The sequence below is a fragment of the Oncorhynchus mykiss genome, chromosome 3 (genome assembly GCF_057628025.1).
Source record: "Oncorhynchus mykiss isolate SJ-2025 chromosome 3, ASM5762802v1, whole genome shotgun sequence".
NCBI lineage: Eukaryota > Metazoa > Chordata > Actinopteri > Salmoniformes > Salmonidae > Oncorhynchus > Oncorhynchus mykiss.
Genome location: NC_143024.1, coordinates 26,875,719 through 26,892,951, shown reverse-complemented (window position 1 = coordinate 26,892,951; position 17,233 = coordinate 26,875,719). Strand labels below are relative to the sequence as shown.

Genomic DNA, 17,233 nt, shown 5'->3' with positions numbered 1-17,233 from the left:
CAGTACTACTAGAGGAACAGGTCTTTGGGATGTGAAGCTGAAAGCCGGTCTCTTTCTCTCTTCTCCTCCTCTTCAACAGAATGCTGTGAGCTGCCTCTTGCAACCGGGGGCAGACCGGCTTTGGTATTATTAGGGATAGTTCTCTTAGCAGCTTCAGACGTCTGAAACACACCAACACCAGCTGATCCCACATGACTATACAACAGGACAAGATGAGGCTCATGAAACAGAGACTTGATACATCATGAACAAAAATTAGTTATAAAAGTCTAAGCTTACAGGACTGTTTCAATGTCACAAATATAGGTGTGTGTGTTGCTGCCTTCTGAAATATTTCCACTCCCTATTGGTAATGTATTATAGAGTACTGCTAGCAGTAGACTTTGCTACTCTCTGCAGCCCTATGTAATCCAGACTATTTTGTTTTCTTTGGGGATGCAGAGCTGTCATGAAGGTGAAGAGTGGCTGCTTTGAAGAGTCTCAAATATACATTTAGATTTGTTTAACACTTTTTTTGATTACGGCATGATTTCATAAAGTGTTATTTCATAGTTTTGATGTCTTCACTATTATGCTACAATGTAGAAAATAGTACAAATAAAGAAAAACCTTTGAATGAGTTGGTGTGTCCAAACATTTGACTGGTACTGTACATTTTGTCCAATGTTACTGTCAAATGTGGCCTGGTAACAACAACTGGGAAAAGTACTATCCACCTTACAGTTGGGCTGGTTGTAAAAGTTGATGCTACATGACGTTGTGGATGTAACTGCAACGTCTGGGGCATATTACAGAAATATTTCACGTTATTACATGGTGCTTGGAGTCACTCTGTGAGACAGTTCATTACATTAATGATATACCGTTGCTGCAACACAGGCATTTTGAAAAGCAACTATTCACCAGCATATCAACCAATAGTTGTTACAAGCTGTTGGAACAAGACATGTTTGACTAACCTTGAGCCACCCACAGAAGGTACATATACAAATACAACACACTTACTCCTTCATCACCACCTTAAGTATATTTGTTTTATAAAGCCGTATGTTGACCCAACAGGAAAAGGTTACCAATAGGAACTTTTAATTTTATGGGAATTTGCATTGTAACTTAGATAAAGAATACAACCCTGGTGATAGCAGTTCAAAAGGATACCCTCTGACACATCACCCTCAGAGCTAGACTGTGAACCCAGACACCAGCCTCCACACCACCACTACCTGCCTTCGTTCCATCTAAGCCGGTTTGTGGAATACCCCTGTCCCTCCCAGAGCAATTTGACGGCGCGTCATCGACCTCTACCTCGCTCGCTACGCCGATGCTATCTCCGAGAGAGACAGGGTTGCCACATCATCTCGGCACTGACCAGATGGGCCCTGAACTGTGGTGCCACGGTCTGGGAGACGGGCGGACCCGAAGTCGAATCCTATGAGCACTTCACCCTCCTCTTCCGTTTGGTGTTCGATCATCCTGTGGAGGACCGAGAAGAGGGTGAGCGCCTACTACGAGTACACCAGGGATCTAGGACTGTCCTGGAGTTCCGGACCATCGCGACCAGAGTCGACAGTAGGGAGTGAACATTACCCCATAGTATATACAATAGGCCGGAGGGAGGAGGAAGTGTCTAAGGATGGAGTAGGCAGGTGGGTGTTTGGAAGGGCAAAGTGGGATCAGTTTGATGGTGATGACTCAGGTGGATATGAGAGGAGATGTGGATAGTTTGAATAACTGGATGAGAACAGCATTAGTGGGGGCAGCTACTGTTGCTAATCCTAAGAGTTCAGGGAGTAAGAAAGCAGTCCCATGCTGGATGGAGGAGTGTGGAGCGTTGGTGAGGAGTAGGAAGGAAGCAGTAGAGGTACCCAATCCGGAATCCAGGGAAGAACCCAATGAGACCAACAAGCTATCGGCCAGCAGGTTTAACATATGGACAGATGAAGTCGGAAGTTTACAACTTAGCCTAATAGGTTTAAACTCATTTTTCACAATTCCTGACATTTAATCCTAGTAAAATTCCCTGCTTTAGGTCAGTTAGGATCACCACTTTATTTTAAGAATGTTAAATGTCAGAATAATAGTAGAGAGAATTATTTATTTCAGCTTGTATTTCTTTCATCACATTCCCAGTGGGTCAGAAGTTTACATACACTCAATAAGTATTTGGTAGTGTTGTCTTTAAATTGTTTAACTTGGGTCAAATGTTTCGAGTAACCTTCCCACAATAAGTTGGGTGAATTTTGTCCCATTCCTCCTGACAGAGCTGGTGTAACTGAGTCAGGTTTGTAGGCCTCCTAGCTTGCACACACGCTTTTTCAGTTCTGCCCACAAATCTTCTATAGGATTGAGGTCAGGGCTTGTGATGGTCACTCCAATACCTTGACTTTGTTGTCCTTATGACATTTTGCCACAACTTTGGAAGTATGCTTGGGGTCATTGTCCATTTGGAAGACCCATTTTGTGACCAAGCTTTAACTTCTTGACTGATGTCTTGAGATGTTGCTTCAATATAATTTTCCACCCTCATTTTGCCATCTATTTTGTGAAGTGCACAAGTCCCTCCTGCAGCAAAGCACCCACACAACATGATGCTGCCATCCCCGTGCTTCACGGTTGGGATGGTGTTCTTCGGCTTGCAAGCCTCTCCCTTTTTCCATTATGGCCAAACAGTTCTATTTTTGTTTCATCAGACCAGAGGACATTTCTCCAAAAAGTATGATCTTTGTTCCGATGTGCAGTTGCAAACCGCAGTCTGGGTTTTTTATGGCGGTTTTAGAGCAGTGGCTTCTTCCTGCCTGAGTTGCCTTTCAGGCTATGTCGATATAAGACTTGTTTTACTGTGGATATAGATACTGTACTTTTGTACCTGTTTCCTCCAGTAGCTTCACAAGGTACTTTGCTGTTGTTCTGGGATTGATTTGCACTTTTCGCACCAAAGCACGTTTCACTCTAGGAGACAGAACGCGTCTCCATCCTGAGCGGTATGATGGCTGCGGGATCCCATGGTGTTTATACCTCCATACTATTGTTTGTACAGATGAACGTGGTACCTTGAGGCATTTGGAAATTGCTCCAAAGGATGAACCAGACTTGGAGGTCTACAATTTTTTTTTCTGAGTTCTTGACTGATTTTTTTTTATTTTCACATGTCAAGCAAAGAGGCACTGAGTTTGAAGGTAGGCCTTGAAATACATCCACAGGTACACCTCAAATTGACTCAAATGATGTCAATTAGCCTATCAGAAGCTTCTAAAGCCATGACATCATTTTCTGGAATTTTCCAAGATGTATAAAGGCACAATCAACATAGTGTATGTAAACGTCGGACCCACTGGAATTGTGATACAGTGAAGTGTCTGTAAACAATTGTTGGAAAAATGACTTGTGTCATGCACAAAGTAGATGTCCTAACAGACTTGCCAAAACTATAGTTTGTTAATTAACAAGTGTCACGTTTGTCATAATGATTAGACCAAGGCGCAGCGTGAATATAGTTCCACATATTTTAATAAAACTGAAACTCACCAAAACAAAAACAATAAAGCACAAACGAAACATGAAGCTACTGGTGTGCACTCAGGCAACTACATGTAGACAAGATCACACAAGCAAAAATGAGGAAATGGCTACCTAAATATGATCCCCAATCAGAGACAATGATAAACAGCTGTCTCTGATTGGGAGCCATATCAGGCCAACATAGATATACAAAAAACCTAGATGACCCACCCTAGTCACAATCACGCCCCAACCAACAGAGAATAAACAGCTTACAGTCAAGTCAGGGCGTGACAGTACCCCCCCCCCCCCCCCCACCCCTTCAAAGGTGCGGACTCCGACCCCAAAACCTGACTCAATAGGGGAGGGTCCGGGTAGGCATCTACTGTCGGGGGCAGTTCCGGTGCAGGACAAAGTACCCACTCCGCTCGCAGATCCGACGTCTTCCTCCATGGTGGCTCTGGTGCGGAGATCATCGCTGGAGGCACCGGACCGTGGATCGTCGCCGGAGGAACCGGACCGTATATCGTCGCAGGAGGCTCTGGACTGAGAACCCCTGCTGTTGGCTTTGGACTGAGAACCCCTGCTGTTGGCTCTGGACTGAGAACCCCTGCTGTTGGCTCTGGACCGCCACTGAAGGCTCCGGACCGCAGACCATCGCTGGAGGTTCCGGACCGTTGCTGGAGGCTCCGGACAGCAGACCGTCGCTGGAGGCTCCGGACCGTTGCTGGAGGCTCCGGACAGCAGACCGTCGCTGGAGGCTCCGGACAGCGGACCGTCGCTGGAGTGAGAACTGGACTGAGAACCCCTGCTGTTGGCTCTGGACCGCCACTGGAGGCTCCGGACCGCAGACCGTCGCTGGAGGTTCCGGACCGTCGCTGGAGGCTCCGGACCGCGGACCGTCGCTGGAGTGAGAACTGGACTGAGAACCCCTGCTGTTGGCTCCGGACCGCGGACCGTCTCGCTGGAGGCTCCGGACCGCGGACCGTCTCGCTGGAGGCTCCGGACCGCGGACCGTCTCGCTGGAGGCTCCGGACCGCGGACCGTCTCGCTGGAGGCTCCGGACCGCGGACCGTCGTTGGAGGTTCCGGACCGGGAACTGTCGGCGGAAGCTCTGGACTGGGAACTGTCAGCGGAAGCTCTGGACTGTGGAGGCGCACTGGATGCCTGATGTGTGGTGCCGGCATTGGTGGTACCGAGCTGGTGACACGCACCTCAGGGCGAGTACGGGGACGAGGCACAGGACGTACTGGACTGTGGAGGCGAACTGGAGGCCTGATGCGTGGTGCCGGCACTGGTGGTACTGGGCTGATGGCACGCACCTCAGTGTGAGTGCGGGGAAGAGGCACAGGACGTACTGGACTGTGGAGGCGCACTGGAGGTCTAGAGTGCAGAGCTGGCACAACCCTGGATGCTCACTCCAGCCCGGCAAGTGCGGGAAGCTGGCACAGGACACACTGGGCTGTGAAGGCGCACTGGTGACACAGTGCGTAGAATCTGCACAGGATATCCTGAACCGAGGAGACGTACTGGAGACCTCGGCTGAGCCGATCCGTCCTGAAGCTGGAACAGAGCGCACCGGGATGTGAATGCGCACTGGAGACACCGTGCCTGACTGGTCACACACTCCCCACGGTAAGCACGAGGAGTTGGCTCAGGTCTGAACCCCCGTGTGCCAGCTTTCCGTGTGCCAGCTGAATCTCCTCATGTGTCCCCCACATTTTTTGGGGGGGCTGCCTCTCGTGCTTGCTTTGTTGGTATAACTCCTCCTAACGTCGCCGTTCTGCTTTCGCTGCCTCTATCTCCTCCTTTGGACAGCGATACTCCCCGGCCTGCGTCCAGGATCCTTTTCCATCCAGGATCTCCTCCCAGATCCAGTCCTCCTGATCACGCTGCTTGGTCCGTTGGTGGTTGGATCTTCTGTACGTTCGTCGTAATGATTAGACCAAAGCGTAGCGTGAATAGAGTTCCACATATTTTAATAAAACTGAAACTCACCAAAACAAAAACAATAAAGCACAAACAAAACGTGAAGCTACTGGTGTGCACTCAGGCAACTACATGTAGACAAGATCCCACAAACACAAATTAGGAAATGGCTACCTAAATATGATCCCCAATCAGAGACAACGATACACAGCTGTCTCTGATTTGAGAACCATATCAAGCCAACATAGATATACAAAAATCCTAGATGACTCACCCTAGTCACTATCACACCCCAACCAACATAGAGAATAAACAGCTTACTATGGTCAGGGCGTGACAACAAGAAATTTGTGGAGTGGTTGAAAAACGAGTTTTAATGACTCCAACCTAAGTGTATGTAAACTTCCGACTTCAACTGTACGTAAGATTATGGAACGTATTGTTACGGAGAAGCTACATTTCTTCCTGGAGAGCAGGCTGCTAGTATCGGCACATCAGAGTGGGTTCAGGAAAGGTAGGGGAACTATGGACCCAGGGCTCTGCTTAGAAGCAGAGGTCAGGAAGGCTCAGGTGAACAAGGAGACTGTTGTTGCTGTCTTTTTGATGTGGAGAAGGCGTATGATATGATGCGGAAGGAGGGGTTGTTAATCAAGATTGATATTATGGGGATAGGAGGAAAAACGTACAGCTGGATAAAGGATTTCCTGTTTGGAAGGTCTATCCAGGTGAGGGTGGGGAAGTCTCATCAGGCAACCTAGTGGATAACGGAACACCACATTTGGGGTGGGTGTCAGGAAACGTATTACAGACCATCTGGCTGTATTTACGGCAGAGCTGATGGCCATACTGTTGGCCTTTCAGTGGGTGGAGGAATCAAGCCAGACACAGTAGTTATTTGCTCTGATTCATGTGCAGTGTTAATGAGTCTACATTCATTTAGCTTGCTAAGCAGACAAGGCCTGCTGTTTGAGGTGTTACAAACCCATGACAGGATTAGACAGATGGGTATACAGATAAGATTTACTTGGGTCCCCTTAGTAGTGGGGATGTTGTTGTTTTTCTCAAAATTCAGCTAATCACAGGTCTTAATCGACCTGCGAGTCTACAAAACGTAAGTAGTATATTAAAATGTATACCTTAATAATTTTTAACCTTTGTGGGGTTTCTTCTTGTTGTAGTTAGTTAGCCAATCTCTTTGTAACATTGTTAAATTTCACCCACAACGCAAACTAATACTTTATCAATGAAATGAAGTTATCATGAAATTGATGTCTGCCTGAGACAAGTTTAACTCAAAGCATATAAACTCAGCAAAAAAAGAAACGTCCTCTCACTGTCATATTAGTTTATTTTCAGCAAACTTAACGTGTAAATATTTGTATGAACATAATAAGATTCAACAACAGACATAAACTGAACAAGTTCCACAGACATGTGACTAACAGAAATTGAATAATGTGTCCCTGAACAAAGGGGTTGTCAAAAGTAACAGTCCGTATCTGGTGTGGCCACCAGCTGCATTATTAAGAACAGCAGTGCATCTCCTCCTCATGGACTGCACCAGATTCTTCTGCCAGTTCTTGCTGTGAGATGTTACCCCACTCTTCCACCAAGGCACCTGCAAGTTCCTCAACATTTCTGTGGGGAATTATTTATTTATTTTATTTTATTTAACCTTTATTTAACCAGGTAGGCAAGTTGAGAACAAGTTCTCATTTACAATTGCGACCTGGCCAAGATAAACAAAGCAGTTTGACACATACTATAAATAAAACACTGGAATGGTAGATTTGCAGTGGAAGAATGTGCAAAGTAGAAATAAAAATAATGGGGTGCAAAGGAGCAAAATAAATAAATAAATTATAGATGGGCTATGTACAGGTGCAGTAATCTGTGAGCTGCTCTGACAGCTGGTGCTTAAAGCTAGTGAGGGAGATAAGTGTTTCCAGTTTCAGAGATTTGTGTGGTTCATTCCAGTCATTGGCAGCAGAGAACTGGAAGGAGAGGCGGCCAAAGAAAGAATTGGTTTTGGGGGTGACCAGAGAGATATACCTGCTGGAGCGCGTGCTACAGGTGGGTGATGCTATGGTGACCAGCGAGCTGAGATAAGGGGGACTTTACCTAGCAGGGTCTTGTAGATGACCTGGAGCCAGTGGGTTTGGCGACGAGTATGAAGCGAGGGCCAGCCAATGAGAGCGTACAGGTCGCAGTGGTGGGTAGTATATGGGGCTTTGGTGACAAAACGGATGGCACTGTGATAGACTGCATCCAATTTGTTGAGTAGGGTATTGTAGGCTATTTTGTAAATGACATCACCGAAGTCGAGGATTGGTAGGATGGTCAGTTTTACAAGGGTTTGTTTGGCAGCATGAGTGAAGGATGCTTTGTTGCGAAATAGGAAGCCAATTCTAGATTTAACTTCGGATTGGAGATGTTTGATGTGGGTCTGGAAGGAGAGTTTACAGTCTAACCAGACACCTAGGTATTTGTAGTTGTCCACGTATTCTAAGTCAGAGCCGTCCAGAGTAGTGATGTTGGACAGGCGTGCAGGTCCAGGCAGCGATCGGTTGAAGAGCATGCATTTAGTTTTACTTGTATTTAAGAGCAATTGGAGGCCACAGAAGGAGAGTTGTATGGCATTGAAGCTTGCCTGGAGGGTTGTTAACTCAGTGTCCAAAGATGGGCCAGAAGTATACAGAATGGTGTCGTCTGCGTAGAGATGGATCATAGACTCACCAGCAGCAAGAGCGACATCATTGATGTATACAGAGAAGAGAGTCAGTCCAATAATTGAACCCTGTGGCACCCCCATAGAGACTGCTAGGGGTCTGGACAACAGACCCTCCAATTTGACACACTGAACTCTATCAGATAAGTAGTTGGTGAACCAGGCGAGGAAATCATTTGAGAAACCAAGGCTGTCGAGTCTGCCGATGAGGATGTGGTGATTGACAGAGTCGAAAGCCTTGGCCAGATCAATGAATACGGCTGCACAGTAAGGTTTCTTATCAATGGCGGTTAAGATATCGTTTAGGACCTTGAGCGTGGCTGAAGTGCACCCATGACCAGCTCTGAAACCAGATTGCATAGCGGAGAGGGTATGGTGAGATTCGAAATGGTCGGTAATCTGTTTGTTGACTTGGCTTTTGAAGACCTTGGAAAGGCAGGGTAGGATAGATATCGGTCTGTAGCAGTTTGGCGAGGGGGATGACCGCAGCTGCTTTCCAATCTTTGGGAATCTCAGACGACACGAAAGAGAGGTTGAACAGGCTAGTAATAGGGGTGGCAACAACTTCGGCAGATCATTTTAGAAAGAAAGGGTCCAGATTATCTAGCCCGGCTGATTTGTAGGGGTCCAAATTTTGCAGCTCTTTCAGAACATCAGCTGACTGGATTTGGGAGAAGGAGATATGGGGAAGGCTTGGGCGAGTTGCTGTGGGGTTTGCAGTGCTGTTGCCCGGGGTAGGGGTAGCCAGGTGGAAAGCATGGCCAGCCGTAGAAAAATGCTTATTGAAATTCTCAATTATAGTGGATTTATCAGTGGTGACAGTGTTTCCTATCCTCAGTGCAGTGGGCAGCTGGGAGGAGGTGTTCTTATTCTCCATGGACTTTACAGTGTCCCAGAACTTTTTTGAGTTAGTGTTGCAGGAAGCAAATTTCTGCTTGAAAAAGCTAGCCTTGGCTTTTCTAACTGCCTGTGTATATTGGTTTCTAGCTTCCCTGAAAAGCTGCATATCACGGGGGCTGTTTGATGCTAATGCAGAACGCCATAGGATGTTTTTGTGTTGGTTAAGGACAGTCAGGTCTGGGGAGAACCAAGGGCTATATCTGTTCCTGGTTCTAAATTTCTTGAATGGGGCATGCTTATTTAAGATTGTTTGGAAGGCATAAAAAAAACAGGCATCCTCAATATCCTTCCAGGATACCCCGGCCAGGTCGATTAGAAAGACCTGCTCGCTGAAGTGTTTCAGGAAACGTTTGACAGAGATGAGTCGAGGTCGTTTGACAGCTGACCTATTACGGATGCAGGCAATGAGGCAGTGATCGCTGAGATCTTGGTTGAAGACAGCAGAGGTGTATTAAGTTGGTTAGGAGGATATCTATGAGGGTTCCCTTGTTTACGGCTTTGGGGAGGTACCTGGTAGGTTCATTGATCATTTGTGTGAGATTGAGGGCATCAAGCTTAGATTGTAGGATGGCTGGGGTGTTAAGCATGTTTCAGTTTAGGTCGCCTAGCAGCACGAGCTCTGAAGATAGATGGGGTGCAATCAGTTCAAATATGGTGTCCAGAGCACAGCTGGGGGCAGAGGGTGGTCTATAGCAGGCGGAAACGGTGAGAGACTTGTTTTTAGAGAGGTGGATTTTTAAAAGTAGAAGTTCAAATTGTTTGGGTACAGACTTGGATAGTAGGACAGAACTCTGCAGGCTATCTTTGCAGTAGATTGCAACACCGCCCCCTTTGGCAGTTCTATCTTGTCTGAAAATGTTGTAGTTAATGATGATGAACATTTCAGAATTTTTGGTGGTCTTCCTAAGCCAGGATTCAGACACAGCTAGAACATCCGGGTTGGCAGATTGTGCTAAAGCAGTGAATAAAACAAACTTAGGGAGGAGGCTTCCAATGTTAACATGCACGAAACCAAGGCTATTACGGTTACAGAAGTCATCAAAAGATAGCGCCTGGGGAATAGGAGTGGAGCTAGGCACTGCAGGGCCTGGATTCACCTCTACATTACCAGAGGAAAAGAGGAGGAGTATGATAAGGGTACGGCTAAATGCAATGAGAATTGGTCGTCTAGAACGTCTGGAACAGAGAGTAAAAGGAGGTTTCTGGGGGCGATGAAATAGCTTCAAGGTATAATGTACAGACAAAGGTGTGGTAGGATGTGAATACAGTGGAGGTAAACCTAGGTATTGATTGATGATGAGAGAAATACAGTGCCTTGCGAAAGTATTCGGCCCCCTTGAACTTTGCGACCTTTTGCCACATTTCAGGCTTCAAACATAAAGATATAAAACTGTATTTTTTTGTGAAGAATCAACAACAAGTGGGACACAATCATGAAGTGGAACGACATTTATTGGATATTTCAAACTTTTTTAACAAATCAAAAACTGAAAAATTGGGCGTGCAAAATTATTCAGCCCATTTACCTTCAGTGCAGCAAACTCTCTCCAGAAGTTCAGTGAGGATCTCTGAATGATCCAATGTTGACCTAAATGACTAATGATGATAAATACAATGCACCTGTGTGTAATTAAGTCTCCGTATAAATGCACCTGCACTGTGATAGTCTCAGAGGTCTGTTAAAAGCGCAGAGAGCATCATGAAAAACAAGGAACACACCAGGCAGGTCCGAGATACTGTTGTGAAGTAGTTTAAAGCCGGATTTGGATACAAAAAGATTTCCCAAGCTTTAAACATCCCAAAGAGCACTGGGCGAGCGATAATATTGAAATGGAAGGAGTATCAGACCACTGCAAATCTACCAAGACCTGGCCGTCCCTCTAAACTTTCAGCTCATACAAGGAGAAGACTGATCAGAGATGCAGCCAAGAGGCCCATGATCATTCTGGATGAACTGCAGAGATCTACAGCTGAGGTGGGAGACTCTGTCCATAGGACAACAATCAGTCGTATATTGCACAAATCTGGCCTTTATGGAAGAGTGGCAAGAAGAAAGCCATTTCTTAAAGATATCCATAAAAAGTGTTGTTTAAAGTTTGCCACAAGCCACCTGGGAGACACACCAAACATGTGGAAGAAGGTGCTCTGGTCAGATGAAACCAAAATGGAACTTTTTGGCAACAATGCAAAACGTTATGTTTGGCGTAAAGCAACACAGCTCACACCATCCCCACTGTCAAACATGGTGGTGGCAGCATCATGGTTTGGGCCTGCTTTTCTTCAGCAGGGACAGGGAAGATGGTTAAAATTGATGGGAAGATGGATGGAGCCAAATACAGGACCATTCTGGAAGAAAACCTGATGGAGTCTGCAAAAGACCTGAGACTGGGACGGAGATTTGTCTTCCAACAAGACAATGATCCAAAACATAAAGCAAAATCTACAATGGAATGGTTAAATAATAAACATATCCAGGTGTTAGAATGGCCAAGTCAAAGTCCAGACCTGAATCCAATCGAGAATCTGTGGAAAGAACTGAAAACTGCTGTTCACAAATGCTCTCCATCCAACCTCACTGAGCTCGAGCTGTTTTGCAAGGAGGAATGGGAAAAAATGTCAGTCTCTCGATGTGTAAAACTGATGGAGACATACCCCAAGCGACTTACAGCTGTAATCGCAGCAAAAGGTGGCGCTACAAAGTATTAAGTTAAAGGGGCTGAATAACTTTGCACGCCCAATTTTTCAGTTTTTGATTTGTTAAAAAAGTTTGAAATATCCAATAAATGTCGTTCCACTTCATGATTGTGTCCCACTTGTTGTTGATTCTTCACAAAAAAATACAGTTTTATATCTTTATGTTTGAAGCCTGAAATATGGCAAAAGGTCGCAAAGGGGGCCGAATACTTTCGCAAGGCACTGTATTGTCTCTAGAAACATCATTGAAACCAGGAGATGTCATTGCATGTGTGGGTGGTGGAACTAATAGGTTGGATAAGGTATAGTGAGCAGGACTAGAGGCTCTACAGTGAAATAAGCCAATAAACACTAACCAGAACAGCAAGGGACAAGGCATATTGACATTAAGGAGAGGCATGCTTAGTCGAGTGATCAAAAGGGTCCAGTGAGTAGTGAGGTTGGTTGGGGTCACGGCGATTCAGACAGCTAGCCGGGCCATCAGTAGCAAGCTAGCATAGGATGGAGGTCTGTTTTTAGCCACCTTGTGCTTTCCATTGGTAGGATTAGTGGGGTTCCGTGTGGTAGAGGGGATCAATCCAATTCGCCAAAAACAAGATATAGTTGTAGAGGCCCAAGAAAAAAAATTGTCCGATAGATCTATTCAGATAGCAGCCGATAAGTCAGCTAACGATTAGCGGGCCGCAGATGGGCGTTCAGGTAACGTCACGACAGAGGAGCCAGCTGGATAACTCCCTCGGGCAGATAACGTCGGTAGTCCAGTTGTGAAGGCCCGGTGGGGCTCCGCATTGGCAGTAAAACGGGTCCGGATAGGTGATTGTAGCCCAGGAGTGGCTGATGGAACTCTTCAGCTGGCAAGCTCTGGAATAATTGATGTTTGCTCCGGGATCGACGTAAGCCGATAGTCACACGGATAGCCGCTAGCTAGCTGCGAGATCCAGGTATAAATGTCCAGAGCTTGCGGTTGAAATCCGGGGACATGGAGAGAAAAATAGGTCAGGTATGTTCCGGTCCGAGCCGCGACTTACAAAACTGGCGATAGATTTTATAGCTAAAGGATACCTGATGACCACAAACCATAGTTAGCTGAATACTAACAATTAGCCAGTAAAGAAGCTAACTAGCTTCTGACTAGCTTCTGATTAGCTTCTGGTTAGCTTCAGGCTAGCTTCTGGCTAGCTTCTGGTTAGCTTCTTGAGGTAAATAATACTTTCTTTTTTGTAAAAATAAATTGGTGAGGCGGGTTGCAGGAGAGTGTTTTGAAGTTCAGTTTATGGAGAAAAAAAATGTATATATAAAAAGGTATGCAAGAAAGTTGTAAATATATTTATCCATATACGGGACACGACAAGACGAGGACAAAGGACGTCTGACTGCTATGCCTTTACTTACTATGCCTTTACTTGGCTCATCTCAATCTAGTGACTCCTTGTGACGGGCCGGGCACCTGCAGGGTGACTTCAGTCGTCAGTTGAACACTGTTTCCTCCGACACATTGGTGCGGTTGGCTTCTGGATTAAGCGGGCGGGTTTTAAGAAGCACGGTTTGGTGGGTCATGTTTCGGGGGACACATTGTGATAGCTTCTAGCCTACCTACAGCTTCTTTTTTATTTAACCCCCTTTTTCTCTCCAATTTCATGATATCCAATTGCAATCCAATTATGATCTTGTCTCATCGCTGGGGAGTTGCAGCGATGAGACAAGATCATAATTGGATTGCAATTGGATATCATGAAATTGGGGAGAAAAAGGGGGTTAAATAAAAAAGATGTAGGTAGGCTAGAAGCTATCACAATGTTGTATTTAGAGTCGAATGTAAAGCATCATTTAGAATGCCGTCACTATGAAGCAAAAAAGTATCACAGTATCTTTGGTGATCAAATACAAGATAATTTAAGTTTCTCCCTAATCTATGGCTGTATTGTCTGTCTCCTTCCTTAGTCATTATTGAGGTTCAGTTGCCTATTTCACTTATGGGAGTGGCAGCTCCGGGCAGTGACATCACCCTTAGATGCTCTTTCTCTTCTTCTAAAAACCTGAACCTCAACCACCTGATTGTCAACTGGCAGCATGCAGAATCAGTGGTGGTCCACAGCTATTACCATGGAAGAGATCAGCTGGACAGAGTGTTGTTTACAAAGGATGCACTCATCTGTTTGAAGACCAGCTCGCTGTGGGAAATGTCTCACTTAGACTGAGTGGTGTGCAGCCGAGTGACCAGGGCAAAAACACTTGTGATGTGACAGATGAACAGGCTAGCACCCTGGAAAACCTAATACTTTTAGTGAGATGTTAGAAAGTATGTATTTTTGTCCGTTCAGATCTTTTAGGAATCTTGCATGTATGGGGGATAAATAGACATAAAAGTATTAAACTATCTGCACAAAATCAACTTAGTTATCTACTTGCCTAAAGCCCTTTGCAGTCAGAATTCTCCTTTGTTAAGAGTTGAATATGAGTATTGTTGTTTCTGTTTACCCCTGGCCCCCTTCAAGAATCCACAGCTCAGCTGTCTATACAGTCATCCTGTGACAGCTTCATCATCACCCTCACCTCCTCCCAGGGTTTCCCCCAGCCTGATGTGTGGTGGACAGACTCCATTGGAGGAGACATCTACAATTAGAGCCACGGCCGTATCGGTCTGGACAGCAGGGGGCGCTATGAGGTCCACAGCTCCATGGAGGTCAGGCCAAACAGTACACTCACCATCATTGCTGAAATGAGACTGGAGGATCTCAATCAAAGCTTCACCCGCTTGCTCACCCTCCACCCACTCCCAGGTAAAGGTGCGACCTACCAACAGGTTTAAGGGTAGAGCAATGTGACCAAGCATGGATCACTGATTTAGTGATGAAATATTAAACCATTTCATAATCACTAATGGCTAACCCCTGAATAGAGATTACTCTTACACAAATTCTGCAATGTATGAATTCTAGACAAAATTTGTAGTCAAACACTCATCGTAAATATGGATTTGACATTTCACTTTGAGGGCAAATGAGTCATATGAGCATTGTGTATAGATGTACTTCATGCAAGAATAACACCATTGCAGAGTGCAACTTTCCATGACAGGAGCTGTTTACAATGCCCTCAATGAAAGGTTCAGTGACCAGGCAGTACTACTAGAGGAACAGGTCTTTGGGATGTGAAGCTGAAAGCCGGTCTCTTTCTCTCTTCTCCTCCTCTTCAACAGAATGCTGTGAGCTGCCTCTTGCAACCGGGGGCAGACCGGCTTTGGTATTATTAGGGATAGTTCTCTTAGCAGCTTCAGACGTCTGAAACACACCAACACCAGCTGATCCCACATGACTATACAACAGGACAAGATGAAGCTCATGAAACAGAGACTTGATACATCATGAACAAAAATTAGTTATAAAAGTCTAAGCTTACAGGACTGTTTCAATGTCACAAATATAGGTGTGTGTGTTGCTGCCTTCTGAAATATTTCCACTCCCTATTGGTAATGTATTATAGAGTACTGCTAGCAGTAGACTTTGCTACTCTCTGCAGCCCTATGTAATCCAGACTATTTTGTTTTCTTTGGGGATGCAGAGCTGTCATGAAGGCGAAGAGTGGCTGCTTTGAAGAGTCTCAAATATACATTTAGATTTGTTTAACTCTTTTTTGATTACGGCATGATTTCATAAAGTGTTATTTCATAGTTTTGATGTCTTCACTATTATGCTACAATGTAGAAAATAGTACAAATAAAGAAAAACCTTTGAATGAGTTGGTGTGTCCAAACATTTGACTGGTACTGTACATTTTGTCCAATGTTACTGTCAAATGTGGCCTGGTAACAACAACTGGGAAAAGTACTATTCACCTTACAGTTGGGCTGGTTGTAAAAGTTGATGCTACATGACGTTGTGGATGTAACTGCAACGTCTGGGGCATATTACAGAAATATTTCACGTTATTACATGGTGCTTGGAGTCACTCTGTGAGACAGTTCATTACATTAATGATATACCGTTGCTGCAACACAGGCATTTTGAAAAGCAACTATTCAACCAGGATATCAACCAATAGTTGTTGGTTACAAGACATTTTAAAGTTGAATAAATATGTTAGCAGCTCTGTAATGCATTTCAGTTACTCACCCCCCCCCCCCTTAAACTATACAAACACGCCCATGACATGTGTATTTAAGTAAAATAAATCCTCACACCTCTCGTCACACCCCCAAAATCCTCATGAGGTTCTATAGTCAATTCTTGTTCAGACCTCTGTCACCCTATTGTTTATTGAGCTAACAGTAAATAAGATCTGGCTCTCATATCCTGTTTCAATAAAAAATGTTCTGTAATGGTATCCATGGTTTGTGTAAGCTCTCCTCGCCCGTCTCCTAATGACATACACTTAAGCCAGGTTCTGTTGACATACACTTAAAACATCCACGTGTATGTAATGAGCACTTCTTGTAATCCATGTTTAAATAATTCCATAAAACAATGAATTAAATGCCCATGATATTTTTAGTAATTTTAAAATACATTGTTATTTTATATGGTCCCAATTTTTATTACGTTTTTATCTAACCTTTATTTAACCGGCCAAGTTACTTAAGAACAAATTATTATTAACATCACTTCATAGTGATGCTAAAAACCATATAATAATTACATGGTTTACATACATTATAAGAGGTTGTTACGGTGCGAGAATGAGGACCCAAAAGCGAATTAACGTAAACAGAACTTCTTTAATAACAAAACATAGGTAGGCTCAGATGGACCGGCAGATTCCGACAGGACAGGACAAGGTTGCAGCAAACATGACGATAGTCTGGTTCAGGCATGAAAAACACAAACAAGAATCCGACAAAGACAGAAGCAGAAACAGAGAGAGATATAGAGACCTAATCAGAGGGAAAAAGGGAACAGGTGGGAAAAGGGGTGAACGAGGTAGTTAGAGAAGACAAGGAACAGCTGGGGGAAAGAGGGGAAGAAAAGGTAACCTAATACGACCAGCAGAGGGAGACAGGGTGAAGAGAAAGAACAGGAACAGGACACAACATGACAATACATGACAGAGGTAAAATAGTTTACAGTACCATGTCACAACTACCCACACTAGTTACATTATGCTGCTATATTAACATTATGTAATACGTAATAATAAAGTGGGACCTTTTTTAAAGTTATATTCTATTGCAAAAAAATAAATAACTGTTTCTGGTCAGTAGGCCATATTCAATGAGTCTAGGAAAAATGTTTGGCAATATTATTTACCAGGTCTCTCTTACAAAATCTAAACGGGCTAAACCTGCTTAAATACATGTTTTATTTTATATATATTGAGGTAGATTGAGGTAACATTTTATGAAACAGATGTTTGTTTCCAATTTCTTTTAAAAGTATTGCTTATAAGGAAAAACACTATGTAAATGGTTTGGTTAGATGGAAACTTTAGACACACAGTTGTCAATATATACATTACAGTCATGCATACGATATGTTGACTTAATAAGCA

The 17,233-nt window shown here is 44.4% G+C and overlaps 1 protein-coding gene across 1 annotated transcript in view; it reads left to right on the top strand.

Moving 5' to 3' along the window:
* The window catches only part of LOC110512327 (CD276 antigen), a 111,101-nt gene that overhangs the window by 37,461 nt on the left and 56,407 nt on the right, over nucleotides 1-17,233 (top strand). The gene's annotated exons all lie outside the window — the stretch shown is intronic.